Here is a 21,632-nt window from a genome sequence, read left to right as displayed (position 1 = left end):
GATCGTGTACTTCAGGAGACAGCAGAGGGAACACGCCCCCATCCACATCGACGGGGCCGCAGTGGAGAATTTGAAAAGCTTAAAGTTCCTTGGCATAAACATCACTGACAATCTGAAATGGTTCAACCTCAGGAGGCTGAAGAAATTCTGCTTGGCCTCTAATACCCTCACAAACCTTTACAGATGCACCATTGAGAGCATCTTGTCGGGCTGTATCACTGCCTGGTACAGCAACTGTATCACCCGCAACCGCAGGGCTCTCCAGAGGGTGGTGCGGTCTGCCCAATGCATCACCAGGGACCAACTGCCTGCCCTACAGGACATCTACAGCACCCGATGTCACAGGAAGGCCAAGAAGATCATCAAGGACCTCAGCCACCCAACCTCTGGTTGTTCACACCGCTATCATCCAGAAGGCGAGGTCAGTACAGGTGCATCAAAGCTGGGACCGAGACTGTTAAAATGGCCATCACCAGCCGGCCTCAACCCAGCACCCTGCCCTGAACTTAGTCACTGTCACAAGCCGGCTACCACCCGGTTACTCAACCCTGAAACTTAGAGGCTGCTGCCCTATGTACAAAGACATGGAACAATGGTCACTTTAATAATGTTTACATGCTGTTTTACCCATTTTATATGTATATACTGTATTCTAGTCAAGGCTCATCCTGTTCAACTATTGCTGTACATATATAGTTCCTTCGGAAAGTATTCAGACCCCTTAATTTTTCCACATTTTGTTACATTACAGCTTTAATCTAAAATGGATTAAATAATACCCCATAATGACAAAGCATAAACAAGTTTAAAGACATTATTGCAAATGTATAAAAAGAAATGAAAAAAGAAATATCACATTTACATAACTATTCAGATCCTTTACTTAGTACTTTGTTGAAGCACCTTTGGCAGCGATTACAGCCTCAAGTCTTCTTGGGTATGACGCAACAAACTTGGCACACGTATTTGGGGAGTTTCTCCCATTATTCCCTGCAGATCCTCTCAAGCTCTGTCAGGTTAGATGGGGAGCGTCGCTGCACAGCTATTTTCAGGTCTCTCCAGAGATGTTTGATCGGGTTCAAGTCCGGACTCTGGCTGGACCACTCAAAGACATTCAGAGACTTATCCTGAAGCCACTCCTGCGTTGTCTTGACTGTGTGCTTAGGGTCGTAGTACTGTTGGAAGGTGAACCTTCACCCCAGTCTGAGGTCTTGAGCGGTCTGGAGCAGGTTTTCATCAAGGATCTCGCTGTACTTTGCTCCGCTCATCTTTTCCTCAATCCTGGCTAGCCTTCCAGTCCCTGTCGCTGAAAAATATCCCCACAGCATGCTTCACCTTAGGGATGGTGCCAGGTTTCCTCCAGACATGACGCTTGGGATTCAGGCCAACAAGTACAATTTTGGTTTCATCAGACCAGAGAATCCGACCATCACCCCTGGTGAGACAAAACCGCAACTCGTCAGTGAAGAGCACTTTTTGCCAGTCCTGTCTGGTCCAGCGACGGTGGGTTTGTGCTGCCGGTGATGGCTGGTGAGGACCTGCCTTACAACAGGCCTACAAGCCTTCAGTCCAGCCTCTCTCGGCCTATTATGGACAATCTGAGCACTGATGGAGGGATTGTGCATTCCTGGTGTAACTCAGGCAGTTGTTGTTGCCATCCTGTACCTGTCCCGCAGGTGTGATATTCGGATGTACCAATCCTGTGCAGATGCTGCTACACGTGGTCTGCCACTGCGAGGACGATCAGCTGTCCGTCCTGTTTCTCTGTAGCGCTGTCTTAGGCGTCTCACAGTACGGACATTGCAATGTTCACACAGATGAGCAGGGACCCTGTGCACCTTTCTTTTTGTGTTTTTCAGAGTCAGTAGAAAGGCCTCTTTAGTGTCCTAAGTTTTCATAACTGTGTGCCTAACTGTGAACTTAATTGTCTACCGCCTGTAAGCTGTTGGTGTCTTAACGACCGTTCCACAGGTGCATGTTCATTAATTGTTTATGGTTCATTGAACAAGCATGGGAAACGGTGTTTAAACCCATTACAATGAAGATCTGTGAAGTTATTTGGATTTTTACGAATTATCTTTGAAAGACATGGTCCTGAAAAAGGGATGTTGTTTTTTGCTGAGTTAAAATTTGCAAAAATGTCTAAAAACCTGTTTTCATTTTGTCATTATGGGGTACTATGTGTAGAATGATGAGGTAATAAAATAATTTTATCCATTTTAGAACAAGGCTGAAATGTAACAAAATGTGGAAAAAGAGAAGAGGTCTGAATACTTTCCGAATGCACTGTACTATTCTATCCTACGTATTCTTCAGATAGAATATATATTCTATATACATACTGTCCATAATGTCTATGCATCCCATCACATATATAGATATATTTATGCTCCGGACTCCGACATTGCTCGTACTAATATTTCTAAATTACATTCTTTTACTTTTAGATTTGTGTGCATTGTTAAATATTACTCCACTGTTGGAGCTTGGATCATTTCACTACTCATGCAATAACATCTGCTAAATATGTGTTGGCAACCAATACAATTTGATTTGATTTGATTAGGTTCACAGTATGGATGGCACTTTTTATGGGAGCCTTCAGTGCCTTCAGAAAGTATTCACACTGACTTTTTCTAAGTTTTGTTGTGTTACAGTCTGAATTTAAACTGGATTAAATTGACATTTTGTGTCACTGGCCTACACAATATACCCCATAATGTCAAAGTAGAATTATGTTTTTAGACATTTTTACAAATTAAAAAAGAATGTATAGCTGAAATGTCTTGTCTTGAGTTAATAAGTATTCAACCCCTTTGTTATGACAAGCCTAAATAAGTTCAGGAGTAAAAATATGCTTAAGAAATGACATAATAAGTTGCATGGACTCACTGAGTGCAATAATAATGTTTAACATGATTTTAGAATGACCACCTCATCTCTGTACCCCACACATACAATTACCTTTAAGGTCCCTCAGTTGAGCAGTGAATTTCAAACACAGATTCAACCACAAGGACCAGGCTGATTTTCAAATGCTTCGCAAAGAAAGGCACCTATTGGTACACTCCTCGAAAAAAACATGCAATCTAGAACCAAAAAGGGTTCTACCTGGAAATTAACTTTATGTCCTGAATACAAAGCATTATGTTTGGGGCAAATCCAACACATCCCTGAGTACCACTCTTCATATTTTCAAGCATGGTGGTGACTGCATCATGTTATGGGTATGCTTTTCATCGGCAAGAACTAGGGAGTTTTTTTTTTGTTGATAAAAGAAACGGAAGAGAGCTAAGCACAGGCAAAATATAGGAGAAAAACCTGGTTCAGTATGTTTTTCAACAGACAATGGGAGACAAATTCAGTTCTCAGCAGGACAATAACCTAAAACACAAGGCCAAATCTACACTAGAGTTGCATACCAAGATGACATTGAATGTTCCTGAGTGGCCTAGTTACAGTTTTGACTTATATTGGCTTGAAAATCTATGGCAAGACTTGAAAATAGCTGTCCAGTAATGATCAACAATCCCCTTGACAGACCTTGGAGAATTTTTAAAAGAAGAATGTGCAAATACTGTACAATCCAGGTGTGCAAAGCTCTTAGAGACTTACCACAAAATATGTAATCGCTGCCAAAGGTGATTCTAATATGTATTAATTCAGGGGGTCGAATAATTATGTAATTTTTTACAAATGTATTTTGTGTAGATCGTTGATAAAAATAACAAAAACGTTTTTTATCCCACCTTGTAACACAATAAAATGTGGAAAAAGTAAAAGGGTGTGTATACTTTCTGAAGGCAATGTATGTGAAAACCTATGTGTCTGCTGTTTGATATATAGACCAAATCACCAAATTTTTTCCTTCTCTCTTTTTGCTTTAGGCTACAACTGTTTGCTTGAAAATGAGGTCTCTGACACAATCACTGCCTTTTAGAATGAGGGACACACCCAACGAGACAAAAAGTGGTAATGTCAGCGTCGCCTGAACAATTGAGCTGGACCGGTTCCTTGTTAAACACAGGAGACTGAATGGAGCTAACAATGTCCTGCAGATGATCTTACAGAGTTTTTCTAAACATGTGTCTCTGAGAGCTACATAAGAGCTGTATAAGCCTGGTATTGAGGCTATCGCATTATTATTGGATCCCTCTATTAAGTGCCAATGCCGGTGTCAATTAACGTGAAAAAGTCCACATAGACAAGGTTCTCCATTCATATAAAATGGTTTCTATGTAGTCCATTTTTAGCTACTTTGCTGGTATTTACATGATACCAACTAAGAAACTATATTCAATGGATACTCAGAAAAGTGTAATTACTATACAGTTATTAGGTAATTACCTTTTTTTTCAATTGTTAGGTAATTTCTAAGGAACTACCTGGTAAACAACGGGCTGTAAAAATCAAACGTTACTTAACAGAACTTGGCCATACAATGTAACAACAGATGCCTCATTACTTCCATCATTTTGGTCATTAAGGCTGATGTTAGAAGTTGGTGGCAGTGGCTAAATTAACAAACTATGGATTACTACTCTCAAAGTAAGGAAGCATTTGAGTCATTTTTTTAAATTGGGGTGAACTATCCCACTAGAAAAGCCTGGTCTCGCGCCATCCCGTTTGTCATTTTGACTTCAACATTCTAAGTCTAAACTACCTAAACTACCATGCCAATTGCACACTCTCTCAAAACTTGAGACATCTATGGCATTGTGTTGTGTGACAAAACTGCACATTTTAGAGTGGCCTTTTACTGTCCCCAGCACAAGGTGCACCTGTGTAATGATCATGCTGCTTAATCAACGTATTGATATGCCACACCTGTCAGGTGGATGGATTATCTTGGCAAAGGAGAAACGCTCACTAACAGGGATGAAAACAAATTTGTGCACAAAATTTGAGCGAAATAAGCTTTTGGTGCGTCCGGAATATTTCTGGGATCTTCTATTTCAGCGAATGAAACATGGGACCAACACTTCACATGTTGAGTTGATATTTTTCTTCATTGTAAATCAAAACGTGTGACCTGCATGAACCTCTATAGGATGATTTGATAAAGTCTGTCTATTACACATGCTGCGCTGTTCATCATATTTCTTAATTCACTATTGACAATATGGTCACCCATCAGACTATTGTCAATTGAATATTGTCTTTAGGCTATGTGTGCAATTAGTTCTGATATACTCTGTGGCTAGTTTATTAGGTACACCCATCTGGTGCTCGACCGGACTCACCTTTGCCTCCAGAACACCTTGAATTATTTGGGGCATGGAAACGTTGCTCAATTGTTAGGAGGAGACCTAACGTTTGCCAGGAAAACATTCCTCACACCATTACACCATCGCCACCAGCCTGTGCATTCCGAGATGCCGTTCTGCACACCACTGTTATACTGTGCTGTTATCTGATTGTTTCAGGGATGGAAACTGGTAAGGGCCCAAAAAGGTGACACTGAATCATGCAAAAAAATCCCTGCTAGGGGGAAATGCAGGTTTTAACTAATTAAACAACAAAGAATATGATGTACATGATCAGTCTCTGTGTGTAAAATAAAAAGTGGTTAATGTGAACCTAACTCGCAGATAAAAAAATGTAAAGAAAGCAATCCAATGATATGTGTTGCCTAGACTTTACTGCAAATGACACTCGTCTTGAGAAAAACAACACACTAATATTGCAGTTAGCCATGACAGCCTTTATAATAGAACACTTGTGACCATACACATCTAAATATTGCACTTGGGGAAAAAAACATCTTAAGTAGAAATAGAATGAAACAAACAGGCATTCTATTTTTGCTCTATTATAGTGGCCACCGATCAAGTGCACAAGGCTACATGTGTGCAAAAATAACGTTCACTGAGTAAAAACTTTAATAATTCCCCCTCACTCACACACAAGTGTTACTGTCAAGTTCAACACAACAAAAGCAATATCTTTGGGCTACACTGCACATTATTACATTGTACACTTTCTGCCTGTGGACATCTGTTCTACAATGTACCAGCAGAGCATGATACCCTTTGTTGGCATAATTGATCTCTTTCAGGCAGAGAGTACACCTGGCATATCCCTTTTTAACAGAGGGAAAGTATGTGGTGTTCCTTTCACCTCTATAATGGCATCCAGCATAAGCCAGGCCCAGCTCCAGCTACACTTGATCCCTGAATCCACTTGTTTAACAAGCAACGCCTCATTTTCACCTAATTCTCTCATTCTGAAAATAAACCACATACTGTAGAGGTAAAACAGTTCACAGATAGTAGTTAGTTGGTTAGCTAGTTAACATTTCACACAGATTGCCAAAGTCCAGTAAGCAACTAACAGTAACGCGTTATAACTAGAGGAATGGCAAGGAGTCGTATAACGTTACCAGTTAATACTATAGCGAATTGGTTAGGTTACTAACGTTAGCTAGCTAGCTAACATGAGCTAACATTAGCTGTCTGAATTTATTAGCCAGCTAATTTTCACACCATAAACTCAATTATTTGATTAGTTAAGTTGGCTAATGTTGCTCAACATTTCTCTGGCTAGCTAACGGAGAATTCGGTCCAGCCAGCAAGATACTTAACAATGCTAACAATACTTGTTCCACCACACTTTCTCCCTCACCTCAAACTTTATATAATTGATATTATAGAGCTTTATATTTTATTTTGTATTTATTTTTAGCTTTTATTTAACTAGGCAAGTCAGTTAAGAACAAATTGTTATTTACAATGACGGCCTAGGCACAGTGAGTTAACTGCCTCGTTCAGGGGCAGAATGACTGATTTTTACCTTGTCACCTCTGGAATTCATTCTAGCAACCTTTCGGTTACTGGCCCAACACTCATACCACTAGGCTACCTGCCTATAGCACCAAGGTTCATCAGAGTAACCATACAGTATCACCTTCCAGGTTATTAGACTTGAAATATATATGTAGCCTACTTGCCAAGATATGCTATTCTACTTAAAAAGGTGTCTGACACTCCGAAATATAAACCTCTCTGTTTGTCCCAAATAAATCTCTGAGTATTTCGGACATCTGAGTGCTCCTTTTTCTTTTCCTAGGATAGTGTCCTGGGGTAAGATGTTTTTTGTATTTTACAGTTGGAACCAAGAGTTTTGTTCACTTATTTAGCAAAAACAGAATACACTTTGGGGTCAAATATACTGTAAAACAGTCCATATAATAACATTCTATAGTATTCCATGTCCACAACCTCTATGAATTTACCTTTTGTTTCATTTTCACCACCTGCGGGCAACACCCTCAATAAGCACATAATACATGATTAAATCTGGTCTTGCATTGTATACTGTAGTATCCTGTATTGTTTTAGATTTCATGGGTATTTGAGCTCATAAAATGTCGTACATTCAGATGATCTGCTTGTATTCGTATGGACATGAGTAACTGCCTTCTTTGGGTGGCGTATAATATGGTTGTATCCTAATATTCCTTTCCTCTACTCTTTTTCCTCATTATTACCACTGATAGATGAAAGGGCAGAATAGATTTTCACCAAACTGCTTTCAGTGTGCTACTTCCTCCAGATTAGTGTTCATGAACTGAAGGAAAAGAGATGAGAGGAAGATTTTGGGGACTATTAGGCCGCATCCCAATTCTCCACACTTCTCCCAAAGTGTGCATGTGCATTGTGCACACTCCCTCTCATGGATTTAAAAGCATTGGATAGGTGAAATCATTGTCTGGAAGGGGTTTTCACCATTGTTAATGGGAGTGTGTAAGTGCACACTTTGGGAGATGGGTGGAGAATTGGGGCCCAGTCATGGACCACAGTCAAAAAAGCATCCTACGAAGAGACACCACATATAGGAGACAGTGTTGCAACAAGATTCAAATAGTGTCATCTTTACTTTGAACAGATCACCTGTACATAAACTAGACATTTGAGTCTTGGCATCTATTGCCATATGTTGGTATGAGTGGAGGCTGTTCAGGGGAGGACGGCTCATAATAATGGCTGGAATGGAGCAAATGGAATGGCATCAAACCATGTCCATGACGTATTTGATACCATTCAACTGTTCTATATCGTGGAGCTCCACCCCATAGGGGAGAGCTGCTCCTAGTGGTTTACCCTGCTGCCTAGGCAGCAAATAGCCTGAGAAAAAATTATGCACACACCTGCAGCCAATAGGAGTACAGGTTTCACTATATAAGGGGACGTTTTCCCTCAATCAGCCTCCCATTATCTTCAGCGACAGAACTGGACTGAAGATGCCGAGAAGAAATCTCAGGACAAACCCGCCGTCGATATCCTGTTCTCGACGTCGTCCTTCACGGGCACGCCTTTCCCACCACCAAAGGCTCTTTTAAGAGCTCAGTGTCGCTGCTCCTCTATGGCGGTTTTGGACCCACACAACTTATGTTTCGTGAGCTTGGGTCATCAGGAATGCCCTAGCTGCACCCGCCTTTCTTTAAAGGAGAGGAAGCGTCGGTGGGCGTTTTCAGGGAGGATACCCGTCTAGAGGACGTCATTGTCTATATTAGCCTCAGGTTCTGAGGCGTCAGACGACGACTGCACCTCTGGAGATGACGAGGATTTTGGGAAGGGTCTGGGTTTTTCTCCGGAAAAACCCAGTCTACCGACCAAGGCTGAAATGACCCCCCTCCCTAGGGAGAGTGAGGGGAATTTCACATCCTTGTGCAAGGAAGAGACAGGCTCTGAATTCTCAACAGCCACCTACGCAACGGCCTCTCTGCGCTCTGACTTTACAGGTCTCATTGAGCGGGCTGCGAGCCGTCTGGAGATTACACTGCCCCCCATTCCCTCCGATTCGGAAGTGGATATGATGGTGGGCGGCCCCTACTCCGGAGCAAGATGGGTGGCTTTGCCTTTGGCACTGACTATGCCCTCGCTCGCTAAATATGTGGAGGGTGCATCAGAACGCCGGCGAAGGCGTAGACCCCATTCACCAGAGTGGACGGAAACAGCCTCAGGAGATCCCTACGCTCGAGGACACACTAGCTGAGTACCTCGCCCCAGGGTGGAGCTCCTGGCCATCGTCCAAGAAACCCACACTACCTACGACCAAGGACTGGCTCACAGCACAGCTGGTGGAGAAGTCCTTCCCTCTAGGTGTACAAGCTGTAGCAGCAGCTAACAATATTGCCCTTCTGGCAGCCTCTCTATCCCGTCTCACCATGAGCTGTCGGGAGAGGAGATACAGGCGTCGGCTAAATGTGCGGGGAGGTCCACAGCCACTTCGGTGGTCGTGGAGTGACACCTCTGGCTGTCTTTGACGGCTATGAAGGAAACCGACAAAGCCGCCCTATTGAACGCAGTCTATTCGGAACCGCCGTCAAAATGCGAAAGTGAGTTTCGGGAAGCTTGAGGAGGAGAAGAAGCAGCTGTCTAGACACCTGCCATTGGCAGGAGGGTCTAGAGCAGCTTCAAAGGAACCCCCTCGCACCACCGTCTCCAGTAGACCCAGGTCTACAGCTAGACGGAGAGCCCGTCGAGCAGCAGCACCTGGTGTACCACGAGTGGGCCCCGCCCCTCCGGCAACACCAGAGAAGACAGCAGCTCAACCGACGAGAGAGGTTTTCATTTCGTTGCCCTGGCAGCCGAGAGGCAGTCAGAAGAGATGACGACCATGACGGGACGAGGGGGAGAGAACGGAAGAGAGCGCAGCACTTCTTGTGACAGCACCCACTGTTCATCCCCCACCCCTGCAAAGGGATGGAGGAGCCAATGTGTCCTTTGTTAATAAAGAATGTGTTCCATCTGACTTTGTCACAAGAGAACCTCTTTTCCATAACAAAACTGAGACCGATCAGGTTCCTTCTCTCTCTCTTCCTCTCACTACTCTGCATGTAGCACAGCCCACTATGAGTGCGTAGCTGAGCACACACAGAAGGACGTTGTGAGTGGGAATGACATGAGGAAAGCAAGACGGACGCTCTTAATGAGCCGTCATGCTATACCTCATAAAAACCCTACACTACACACTCTTAGGAGTGAAGTAGGTAAAGGTTTACAGAGCAGCCTGCGTACACAGCCCCATGTTGGGCCGATGATGCAATCGCTGTTGGGAGACGGCACACTAACTCAGGCAGACGCCTCAGTTAGTGTAGCTCAGACCCGTGCTGCGTTCACGGAGGGCTGGAACCACAAGGTTACACCTATAACCAAAGTGTCGGCGCCCCTGCTTCTCACAGAACGCATCAATATTCCCTACCCCTTTCGAATGGGGCCCACCCTGGGCTGTCACACCACTTCAGTGTCGGGGGACAGCGGTAGCTTGGGCCATAGAGGAATACAGGTCCTTCCTACTGTCTGTACCACAGCATCGCGTTCTCCCGCTCTCAGAGCATTATTTAGAGCGGCAGCAAAGCTGCACCCTCTCCTCCTGGCTAAGCCGGGCACTAGAGAAGGGTTATGCCATCCAATTCCACCGAACCCTTCCCCCGTTTTCAGGTGTGGTGGAGACGGTGATGAAGACGCCAGAGAAAGTCGTCGCTCTTGTGAAAGAGCTTTTAGCGAAGGAGGCGGTCACAGTAGTTCCCCAGGAGTAAAGGAACAGCGGGCTATATTCACCCTATTTCCTAGTGCCAAAAAAGACGAAGGGGAATGAGGCCAATATTGGATTTATGCACTCTCAACGAGAGCGTAGCCAAACGGCCCTTCCGAATGCTCACAACAAAACATCTGCTGGAATGTATCCACAACAAGGACTTTTGTATAAGCATAGACCTAAAGGACGCATGCTTTCATGTTGCGATACATCTGCGTCACAGGAAGTTTCTGCATTTCGCCTTTCAAGCGGTGGCTTACGAGTATGCGAGGATGCCATTTGGGTATGCCCTGGCACCTCGCACCTTTTCCAAATGCGTGGAGGCGGCATTGGAACCGTTGCGTCAAGGGATAAGGCTACAAGCCTACCTAGACGACCTACTGGTTCTGGCCCCATTGTCTGTGTCTTGTGGCAATGGTACACACGACTCAGACAATGATTCATCTCACACGTCTGGGGTTCGCTGTGAATTGGGAAAACAGTGCGCCCTTGCCCAGTCATCGGATTGTCTACCTGGGGTTTCAGCTAGACACTGACTATGAAGGCTCAAATTTCAGATCCTGGACGGGCTGACCTGTTGCTAGCCCTACGAAGGTTTTATCCGAATCACATGGTAACAGCTCATTCCGTCATGACTGTCTGCACATGCGCAGAACACAGCGATGGTTTGCCCAACTAAGACTGGAGCCAGTGAGGCACCTTCGTCGGTTGTTGGTAGTTCCCCTCTCGCTCAGAGCGGACCTGAACTATTGGAGAGACCCGTGCGTTTTGACGCAAGAGGTCCCATTAGGCAGAGTGTCATCCTACATTCCAGTGTATACATACGCTTGTCTGACTGGATGGGAAGGGACATGTCAGGCTCGGGCAGTTGTAGGTGTGTGGCCTCCCTCGGAACACCACATCAACCTTATGGAACTGGAGACAGTTCTACTGATTCTGACCCACTTCATGTCTACGCTACGGGGCCACGACGTGCTGGTCTGGTCGGACAATCGAACTACAGTAGCCTACATAAATTGCCAAGGGGGAGTCCGGTCTCCTGCACTCCACCGGTTGGCGGAGGAATTGTGACTGTGGGCTCACGAGCACCTTCGCTCGTTGACAGCAGCCCACATTCCAGGCTATCAGAACGTCGAAGCAGACCTCATGTCTCGAGGGGGTCCCCGAGACGACGAGTGGCAGTTGCACCCCAACATTGTTCTCCAAATATGGGAACAGTTCGGGAGAGCTGAGGTGGACCTGTTCGCGTCACGTGTGAACGCGCAATGTCCCCTATGGTTCTCTCTACGAGCCCAGGACAAACCACCACTAGGGATAGACGCTTTTGCGCACCAATGGCCAGATGTTCTCCTGTACGCATTTCCACCGATGTCCTGCATTCTCCCACTGCTAGCCTGCATGAGAACAGGAGAGCTGTCAATCATATTGAATGCCCCGATCGCCCTGGGGTTCCGTGGTAAGCAGAGATGACTCAAATGTTGATTGCGCCATCATGGCCAATTCCACATCGCGAGGACGCAATGTCTCAGGCGGCAGGCATAATAGAGCAATTGCCTCTAATCGGCCAGCCACTGAGGGTCTGACCCGAGAGGGACAGGTTAGAGCAGAAGTGGGTTATCTGATTCAGTAATCAGAACCATACGGGGCTCGCGTGACAGTTCCACATCCAGGACGTATGCCAGCAGATGGAACGTGTTTTCACAATGGTATGCCACAGAGAATGTGGACCCCGTGCGCTGTCATGTCAAGGGCGTGCTCTTTTTCCTACAGTTCATGTTTCACAAGCAGCACTCACCTGCCACCATTAAGGTGTTCGCGGCAGCGATTTCAGCTTGTCATGAGGGGTTTGCCAGAGACACCGTCTTCAGTCACTCTCTAGTGAAACGGTTTCTATTGGGAACGCGGCAGCTTAGGCCAACGGCTAGAGCCACATTGCCCCAGTGGGATTTAACTTTGGTGCACGAGGCACTCTGCAAGACGCTGTTCAAGCCATTGAATCAAATCCCCCTCAAGATGTTGTCTCTGAAGATGGCACTGTTGCTTGCCTTGACTACAGCCAAGCACATCAGTGATTTGTGTGCTCTTTCGACGAGACCCGACTGCCTTGCCATCAGTGAAGAGCAGTGTTACTTCCTAACTCTGCATTTATACCAAAGATTATTAAGAAGACATACAGGTCTCAGGCCCTTGAGCTATGGGCTTTCTTCCCCCCTCCCCATGCGGAGCAGAGAGAGGAGAGATTTCATCGCTTGTGCCCGGTGCACGCCATGGCGTGTTACGTGCAGCGCACTGCGATGATTAGGTCATCACCTCAGCTGTTTGTGTGTCATGGTGCTAGTACACTGGGTAGACCACCTTGTGGCAGTCTGTTTTCAGTCTGTTTTCACAGTGTGTTACAGTACTGAGGGATTTGGTTGCAGCCATTGCTGGGCCCGACCTTGTCATTAAGTGTGAAGTGTTAGGCTCGGCAGGGAGTACATTTTGGAGCGTTGTGCTACGCCTTAAACCACTAGGAGCAGAGCTCCCCTATGGGGCTGGGTGCCACAATATAGAACGATAGTTACCGGAGTTGTAACTCCAATTCTATGAGTGGAGCAGAGCCCCATAGGACTTAAGGACCTGCCGACCCCCAGTCTCGCTGAACATAATTTCTCGGGAGGCTGATTGAGGGGAAGCATCCCCTTATATATGGACACCTGTACTCCTATTGGCTGCAGGTGTGTGCATAATTTTCTCTCAGGCTATCCGCTGCCTAGGCATGACGTGTCGTGTCTTTAGCATCATTAAATTGAAGACTGTTATTTTATCAAATCAATTCTCTGTAATTATTATTACGTGATTAAACTAATCATGTAAATGTAATTAACTAGGAAGTCAGGGCACCAAAGAAAATCTTCAGATTAAAGTTATAATTTTCCTAATATAACTTCAGATATTTTAATATCTGATCAATGTTTTCTAATTAATGAATTATTCTTTATCTCACGTTAGTCTCATTCCAAACGTCGTAAATTGTTGGTTATCTGCACGAACCCAGTCTTTAATATGAATCATCCATACATCAATTGTATTAATCATTTATTTACTGACTAACTAAATAATCACAGAAATGCATAACAAACAAACAGTAGGTATGGTTACAAGGAAATGATAGGGGATGTGCCCTAGTGGGCTAAACCGGTATGGCGGCTTGATAAAGGGACTGAGAAGGGCACGAAAGACAAAAGACACTACACAGTTGATAATTATGAAAATTGAAATGCTAATCCTTTGCACATGAACGCTCACTCATTCGAGAATAATTGCAATCAATATATATATATATATATATATATATATATATATATATATACGCTCAGTGTGTCGTCATGATCTCTGTTGAAATCATCCGTCATCTGAACGTCTCTCTCTCCCATGAAGTATTTCGTTGTTAGAATGGATACTTCAGAGTCCCATTCAGAAATGCTCTTATAGAATAGACGTTTCGGCAGTTGTCGGTCTTCGCATTCAGTCAACATAAATTCTAGCTGCAGACTAGTAATTAGTATAGAAGATTTGCTCTTATTCTGTCGGTATCGATAGTCTCAGAGTTTAACAACCATTACAACCTTGGCTTATACTGAAGGTACGCATGGTCTCTACTCAAACCTTAGCTCTCTCGGTAATCGAGGTACGCATGGTCTAAAGTGGGCTTCTCCAGGTAGGGGTTTTATTCGGAACTGTGGAAAAGCTGTCCCATGACGCCAGATCGATGTCTGTGCTCATGGGGGCGGGCCAATGACTTAGTGAAACTTTAAACAGAAATACAATTCTCTCACATTAACGGTTTAAAATCATATCACACAATTTCACAAAAATAGTTTCATCTTTACTCATTCATTTTATACAATAATTAGATGCAAGCCTCAGAACGGAGGCTCCTGTATAAACAGAGTTATGGTAATGTGGCTGTAGTGTCTTTCCTGAGGTCACAATCATAAAACAAAATGGACCGGTCGTAGCTGGATTCTCCAAAACATGGATATTGTTCAGTTCTCAAGTTCTGTGATGTAGAAGAAGTTCCTTTGTTCTACTGTAAAACTCTCTCTGACTATACTGCCTGGCCATGAGGAGAGAGTCTCCTCTAGGAATTTACGACCTGAGATAACAGAACCTGGGTGTAAGAGGGAGAGAGGGGGAAGGCACTCGCTATACCCAAAGAGGGCCACGTCATGACAACCACTAGGAGCAGAGCTCCCCTATTGGGCTCCACTCCACTCATAGAACTGGAGTTACTGTAGCTATGGATTCCGCTCCAGCCATTACCATGAGCCAATCCTCACCAATTGTGGTTGGTGTAGGTTTTTCCATGGCTCTGTTAAAACCCATTTATTCCACAGCCAACAGATCAGAAATATAGCCGATTTTACCTTTTGGATTGTCTTAACTCTAAGGCCCCTTTAAAATTTCAAACCTGGAGCTTAAATTAAATTAACAATCACTGAAAGGTGAAGAGCCATCTGTGCATTTAAGAACATTAAAATGGTATCCTATAGCTACATGTTAAAATGTGGATTTTAATCAATGAAATATATATTATGACAAAGTTGAAGTTAACAGGCACTTGACTGCTGTAGTATAGGCTACAACAACAAAATCGTAGAGGTTGATCTATACATGCGTATAGCGAGCCGTGCGCAATTGTGGTTTCCATGTACCCAAATGCCCTTTATTACAGTAGGTTGTTTGAATAACGGGTTTCCTCTGTGGTGTAGTGCTGTGACCATGTAACGCCTCCCCATTCGCCACACAGCCTCTGGTTGATGGTAGTCTCTTACTCCAGCTCACCCGGCAGGAGTAAGCGCACAGCGGTCTGGATCGCTCGGGCTGTAATGGTAGAGCGCTTGCAAGACGGGAAGCTTCGCCTGCGGTGGGCTCGAAAATGTAATTCATAAATGAATTCGTGATGCCCATTGCTTTAGAGGAGATGCCAGGATGGATCAGTTTCAGCAATTTACACAAATAAATAGCATAGTTGTCTTTCCTGGTCTTGCGTCGCTTCTTGATTAATGTCTTCTGTGTTTTGGTCCTGTTTTTTTTTTTAGCCCTTCTTCGGGACAGAGGCCGCATTAACCTCTATGGGCTAGGTGGGACGCAGGCGTCCCCCCCGTGGTGCACTCCATCAACAGCAGGTGCATTTCAAGAGCGGCAAATTTGAATCCAAATAAATGTCAAAATTCAAATTTTTCAAACATACAACTATTTTACACCCTTTGAAAGATAAACATCTCCTTAACCTGTTGGGTCTAGGGGGCAGCATTTGCACGTCTGGATAAAAAAAATGTACCCGATTTAATCTGGTTACTAATCCTACCCAGTAACTACAATATGCATATACTTATTATATATGGATAGAAAACACTCTAAAGTTTCCAAAACTGTTTGAATGGTGTCTGTGAGTATAACAGAACTCATTTGGCAGGCAAAACCCTGAGACATTTTCTGACAGGAAGTGGATACCTGATGTGTTGTATTGACTTTAAACCTATCCCATTGAAAAACACAGGGGTTTAGGAATATTTTGGCACTTCCTATTGCTTCCACTAGATGTCACCAGCCTTTACAAAGTGTTTTGAGTCTTCTGGAGGGAGATCTGACCGAACAAGAGCCATGGAACGATGATGGCCCATTAGACACCTTGCGCGCGAGTTGATGTTGGGTACCCTCGTTCCAATACGTTATAAAAGAGTATGCATTCGTCCACCTTGAATATTATTCATGTTCTGGTTAAAAAAGGCCCTAATGATTTATGCTATACAACGTTTGACATGTTTGAACGAACGGAAATATATTTTTTCCCCTCGTTCATGACGAGAAGTCCGGCTGGCTTACATCATGTGCTAACGAGACGGAGATTTTTGGACATAAATGATGAGCTTTTTTGAACAAAACTACATTCGTTATGGACCTGTGATACCTGGAAGTGACATCTGATGAAGAGAATCAAAGGTAATGGATTATTTACATAGTATTTTCGATTTTAGATCTCCCCAACATGACGTCTAGTCTGTATCGCAACGCGTATTTTTCTGGGCACAGTGCTCAGATTATTGCAAAGTGTGATTTCCCAGTAAGGTTATTTTTAAATCTGGCAAGTTGATTGCGTTCAAAAGATGTAAATCTATAATTCTTTAAATGACAATATAATATTTTACCAATGTTTTCTAATTTTAATTATTTAATTTGTGACGCTGACTTGACTGCCGGTTATTGGAGGGAAACGATTTCCTCAACATCAATGCCATAGTAAAACGCTGTTTTTGGATATAAATATCAACTTGATAGAACTAAAAATGCATGCATTGTCTAACATAATGTCCTAGGAGTGTCATCTGATGGAGATTGTAAAAGGTTAGTGTATCATTTTAGCTGGTTTTATGGTTTTGGTGACCCTGTCTTTGACTTGACAAAACATTACACACAACTCTTGTAAATGTACTGTCCTAACATACTCTAAATTTATGCTTTCGCCGTAAAACCTTTTTGAAATCGTAAAACGTGGTTAGATTAAGGAGATGTTTATCTTTCAAATGGTGTAACATAGTTGTATTTTTGAAAAATTTGAATTTTGACATTTATTTGGATTCAAATTTGCCGCTCTTGAAATGCACCTGCTGTTGATGGAGTGCACCACGGGTGGCACGCTAGCGTCCCACCTAGCCCCAAGAGGTTAATCTAACCACGTTTTACGATTTCAAAAAGGTTTTACGGCGAAAGCATAAATTTAGAGTATGTTAGGACAGTACATTTACAAGAGTTGTGTGTAATGTTTTGTCAATTCAAAGACAGGGTCACCAAAACCATAAAACCAGCTAAAATGATGCACTAACCTTTTACAATCTCCATCAGATGACACTCCTAGGACATTATGTTAGACAATGCATGCATTTTTAGTTCGATCAAGTTCATATTTATATCCAAAAACAGCGTTTTACTATGGCATTGATGTTGAGGAAATCGTTTCCCTCCAATAACCGGCAGTCAAGTCAGCATCACAAATTAAATAATTAAAATTAGAAAACATTGGTAAAATATTATATTGTCATTTAAAGAATTATAGATTTACATCTCTTGAACGCAATCAACTTGCCAGATTTAAAAATAACCTTACTGGGAAAATCACACTTTGCAATAATCTGAGCACTGCGCCCAGAAAAATACGCGTTGCGATACAGACTAGTCGTCATGTTGGGGAGATCTAAAATCGAAAATACTATGTAAATAATCCATTACCTTTGATTCTCTTAATCAGATGTCACTTCCAGGTATCACAGGTCCATAACGAATGTAGTTTTGTTCAAAAAAGCTCATCATTTATGTCCAAAAATCTCCGTCTTGTTAGCACATGATCTAAGCCCGCCGGACTTCACTTCATGAACGAGGGGAAAAAATATCTTTACGTTCGTTCAAACATGTCAAACGTTGTATAGCATAAATCATTAGGGCCTTTTTTAACCAGAACATGAATAATATTCAAGGTGGACGAATGCATACTCTTTTATAACGTATTGGAACGAGGGTACCCAACATGAACTCGCGCGCCAGGTGTCTAATGGGCCATCATCGTTCCATGGCTCTTGTTCGGTCAGATCTCCCTCCAGAAGACTCAAAACACTTTGTAAAGGCTGGTGACATCTAGTGGAAGCAATAGGAAGTGCCAAAATATTCCTCAGCCCGTGTTTTTCAATGGCATAGGTTTAAAGGTAATACAACACATCAGGTATCCACTTCCTGTCAGAAAATGTCTCAGGGTTTTGCCTGCCAAATGAGTTCTGTTATACTCACAGACACCATTCAAACAGTTTTAGAAACTTTAGAGTGTTTTCTATCCATATATAATAAGTATATGCATATTCTAGTTACTGGGTAGGATTAGTAACCAGATTAAATCGGGTACATTTTTTTTATCCAGCCGTGCAAATACTGCCCCCTAGCCCTAACAGGTTAAAGACAATGCCATGATAATCATTTTGCCAGAACATTGGACGTATATAGAATACAGTCCAATTAGATGATTTTTGTGTGAGAACTATATTTTGTATATCTTTTGTTTATGCTTTCATTCCTTTTCGGTTCAGTTCCTTTGACACTTAGAAAGTGAAAGCCATAAACAAAGTCCCCATACAACCATCACTTAGTGCCACAACGCCGCTCATTGGGGAATGAATGTAATTATATATATTTCATGAGTGCGTGTGCGTTGTTAACATCTGCCTAAGTTACTGCCCAGATCTTCCAGTCTGGACGACGGGTCCGGAAAGCCCCAAATCCGGACACCCACGGCCTATCCTTGTGGCGGCATGCCCGCTGTCAGAGAGCCTACCAAGGTAAACCACCAGAGGGGGGGACCGCAACGGCGATCACCAACCAGGACATCCCCGGGCCCTTCCTGGGGTACTTTGCAGCTTCCAGGGAACCTACCAAGGTAAACAACTAGAAGAGACCGCAACGGCGATCACCAACCGGACATCAACTGCCCATCCTTGTGGTGGACTGCTCCGCTTTCAGAGAGCCTACCAAGTTCAACCACCAGAGGGGACTGCAACGATGATCTACAAATGGGACATCACGTGGTCATGATTTTATGTTGATTTGTAACTTGCAGGATAAACAAGATCCAAACCACCAGGGGGGGGGGGGGGGGTATGTCATGACGTTGCCCTTTTTGAGTACAGCGAGCACAGTTGACCCCCTCCCCCTCTACCATCCCCCTACTTCTGCACCATCTCCTTCTGCACCAGGCCTTTCTATGCACCATTCCCCTACCTACCTCCCCCTACCCAGGCTGCTGTGGTGAGAGGGGTCGTAAAATTCCAAAGGAGAATGTCATGCCTCATGGCCACAGTATAAAGAGACAGTGTTTTCATGGAGAGAACAAAGGATTCTTCCACCTCACAGAATTGGAGAACCGAACGACATTTATGTTCTGGAGAAGGTATAAAAGATCGGTGAAGAATCCAGCTACGAACTGGTCTGTTTGGTACAATTTTATGAAACTCATTAGAGACAATATGGCCATATTACCATACTAAAGGTTTATATACTAGCCTCAGCGATGAGACTTACATCTAATGGTTGTATAAAATGATTTAATAAGATTAAAGCTATTTGGAATATGTTGAAATGCTATGTACTGATGTTAATGTGAGAGAATTGCATTTCTGTACAATGCTTAACTCAGTCATCGGCATGCCCCCAGGGACACAGACAGGACAAGGCGTCATGTGACAGCCTTTTCTACGTTCAGTATATAAGCCCCAACCCAGAATTTCTTTCTTTAGACCAGGCCTCCACTCCATTACGAGTTGGCCAATAGGTTTGACCATGCATTCCTCTACTGAACTTTAACCATACCACGTGGTTAAACTTTTAGACTATCGATACCGACAGAATAATAACAAGTCTTTCATATTAATTACTAGTCTGCAGCTAGAAATTCAGTATCATTTAACGCGAAGACCAACGAAACATCCATTCTATAACGACATTAATGAATGTCGCTTTGAAAGATCCATTCTAACCAAGAGAGGACGAAACTCTCCAACAAAGATCACGACGACACACTGAGCGTAAATATATATATTGATTGCAATTGTTTCCGAATGAGTGAGCGTTCATGTGCAAAGGAATAGCATATCAATTGTTAATATTTATCAACTCTGTTGTGCCTCCTCAGCTGCCCTGTATCACCCTTTGTTTAACAAGCCGCCATGCCGGTTTAGCCCACTAGGGCACATTCCGCCACCATTTCTTTGTAACGATACCTACTGTTTTGTATGCTTTCTGTGAATTACGTAGTTTAGTAAATAAATGATTTTAAGACAATTGATGTATGGATGACTTAGTGAAGACTGGGTTCGTGCAGATAACAATTTACGACGTTTGGAATGAGACTGACGCGAGGTAATAATACATCATTAATCAGAAGATAAAATCGGTCAGATATTATGATATCTGGAAAGTTATATTAGGAAAATTATAACTTTGTAATCTGAATATTTTCCTTGGTGCCCCGACCTAGTTAATTACAGTTATACGATGAATCAGTTAATCGCGTAATAATAGAGAGTTATTTGATATACATGTCTTCAAGTTAATGATGCCCAAAGACACGACAGTATCAATCCAAATACAATGTCTGGTAGAGGCAAAACTGGAGGAAAGGCCAGAGCGAAGGCAAAGTCCCGTTCGTCCCGCGCCGGCCTTCAGTTCCCTGTAGGACGTGTCCACAGGTTACTGCTCAAAGGCAACTATGCAGAGCGTGTTGGTGCCGGAGCTCCTGTGTATTTGGCTGCTGTGCTTGAATACCTAACCGCTGAGATCATTGAGTTGGCTGGCAACGCTGCAAGGGATAATAAGACCAGGATCATCCCCGCCACCTTCAGCTGGCTGTCCGCAACGACGAGGAACTCAACAAGCTTTTAGGTGGCGTCACCATCGTTCAAGGAGGAGTATTCCCAAATATTCAGGCTGTCCTCCTACCCAAGAAGACTGAAAAACCTGCAAAGAGCAAATAACCAGCTTGGACAGTAAATATCACAACAAAAGCTGAGCTCCTTTAAGAGCCACATTCTCTGTAGAGAGACTCATTTTTAATGCCAGCACTACCTGAAACAGGAATGATGGCAGACGGACGCTTTATTTTTTTTTTCTCAATGCGTAGCCTACCCAACGTTGTTTATTTGGACAATCCATAGATATATGTCGCCGCAATTGAAATTAGTTTTCCTATAAAACAAAATTCGCCACTGTGGCCTCTTGGATCTGGACTATGCAGGCGCATTTGATGGTGGGGTGAATAACACCACGGATATTTTATTGTAGGCATATATGGACCAATATTGAGTTTGTTTTTTAGTAGTACTTTATCAACACATGTTGTGCTAAACAACGTAACATCTTGAGGTCAGTCAAATGTATATTTGATTATTTCAATAAATGTTCTGTAGTGGTATTGGGCACGTGCACAAACACAGTCTAGTCAGTTTTCACAATCTGGGAATTTTCAATCAGGGTGCGCATGAACAAAGGACATCGCATTGAAACTAATC

General features: G+C 43.3%; 1 pseudogene; it reads left to right on the top strand.

Annotated features, from left to right (window-relative positions):
• Positions 1–20,715: 20,715 nt before the first annotated feature.
• Positions 20,716–21,103, top strand: LOC106603678 (histone H2A-like; annotated as a pseudogene).
• Positions 21,104–21,632: the final 529 nt, after the last annotated feature.

This window comes from Salmo salar, chromosome 04 (genome assembly GCF_965601325.2).
Source record: "Salmo salar chromosome 04, fSalSal1, whole genome shotgun sequence".
Lineage (NCBI taxonomy): Eukaryota > Metazoa > Chordata > Actinopteri > Salmoniformes > Salmonidae > Salmo > Salmo salar.
The sequence above is the reverse complement of the archived record's forward strand: the minus strand, read 5'-3'. Positions and strand labels throughout refer to the sequence as shown.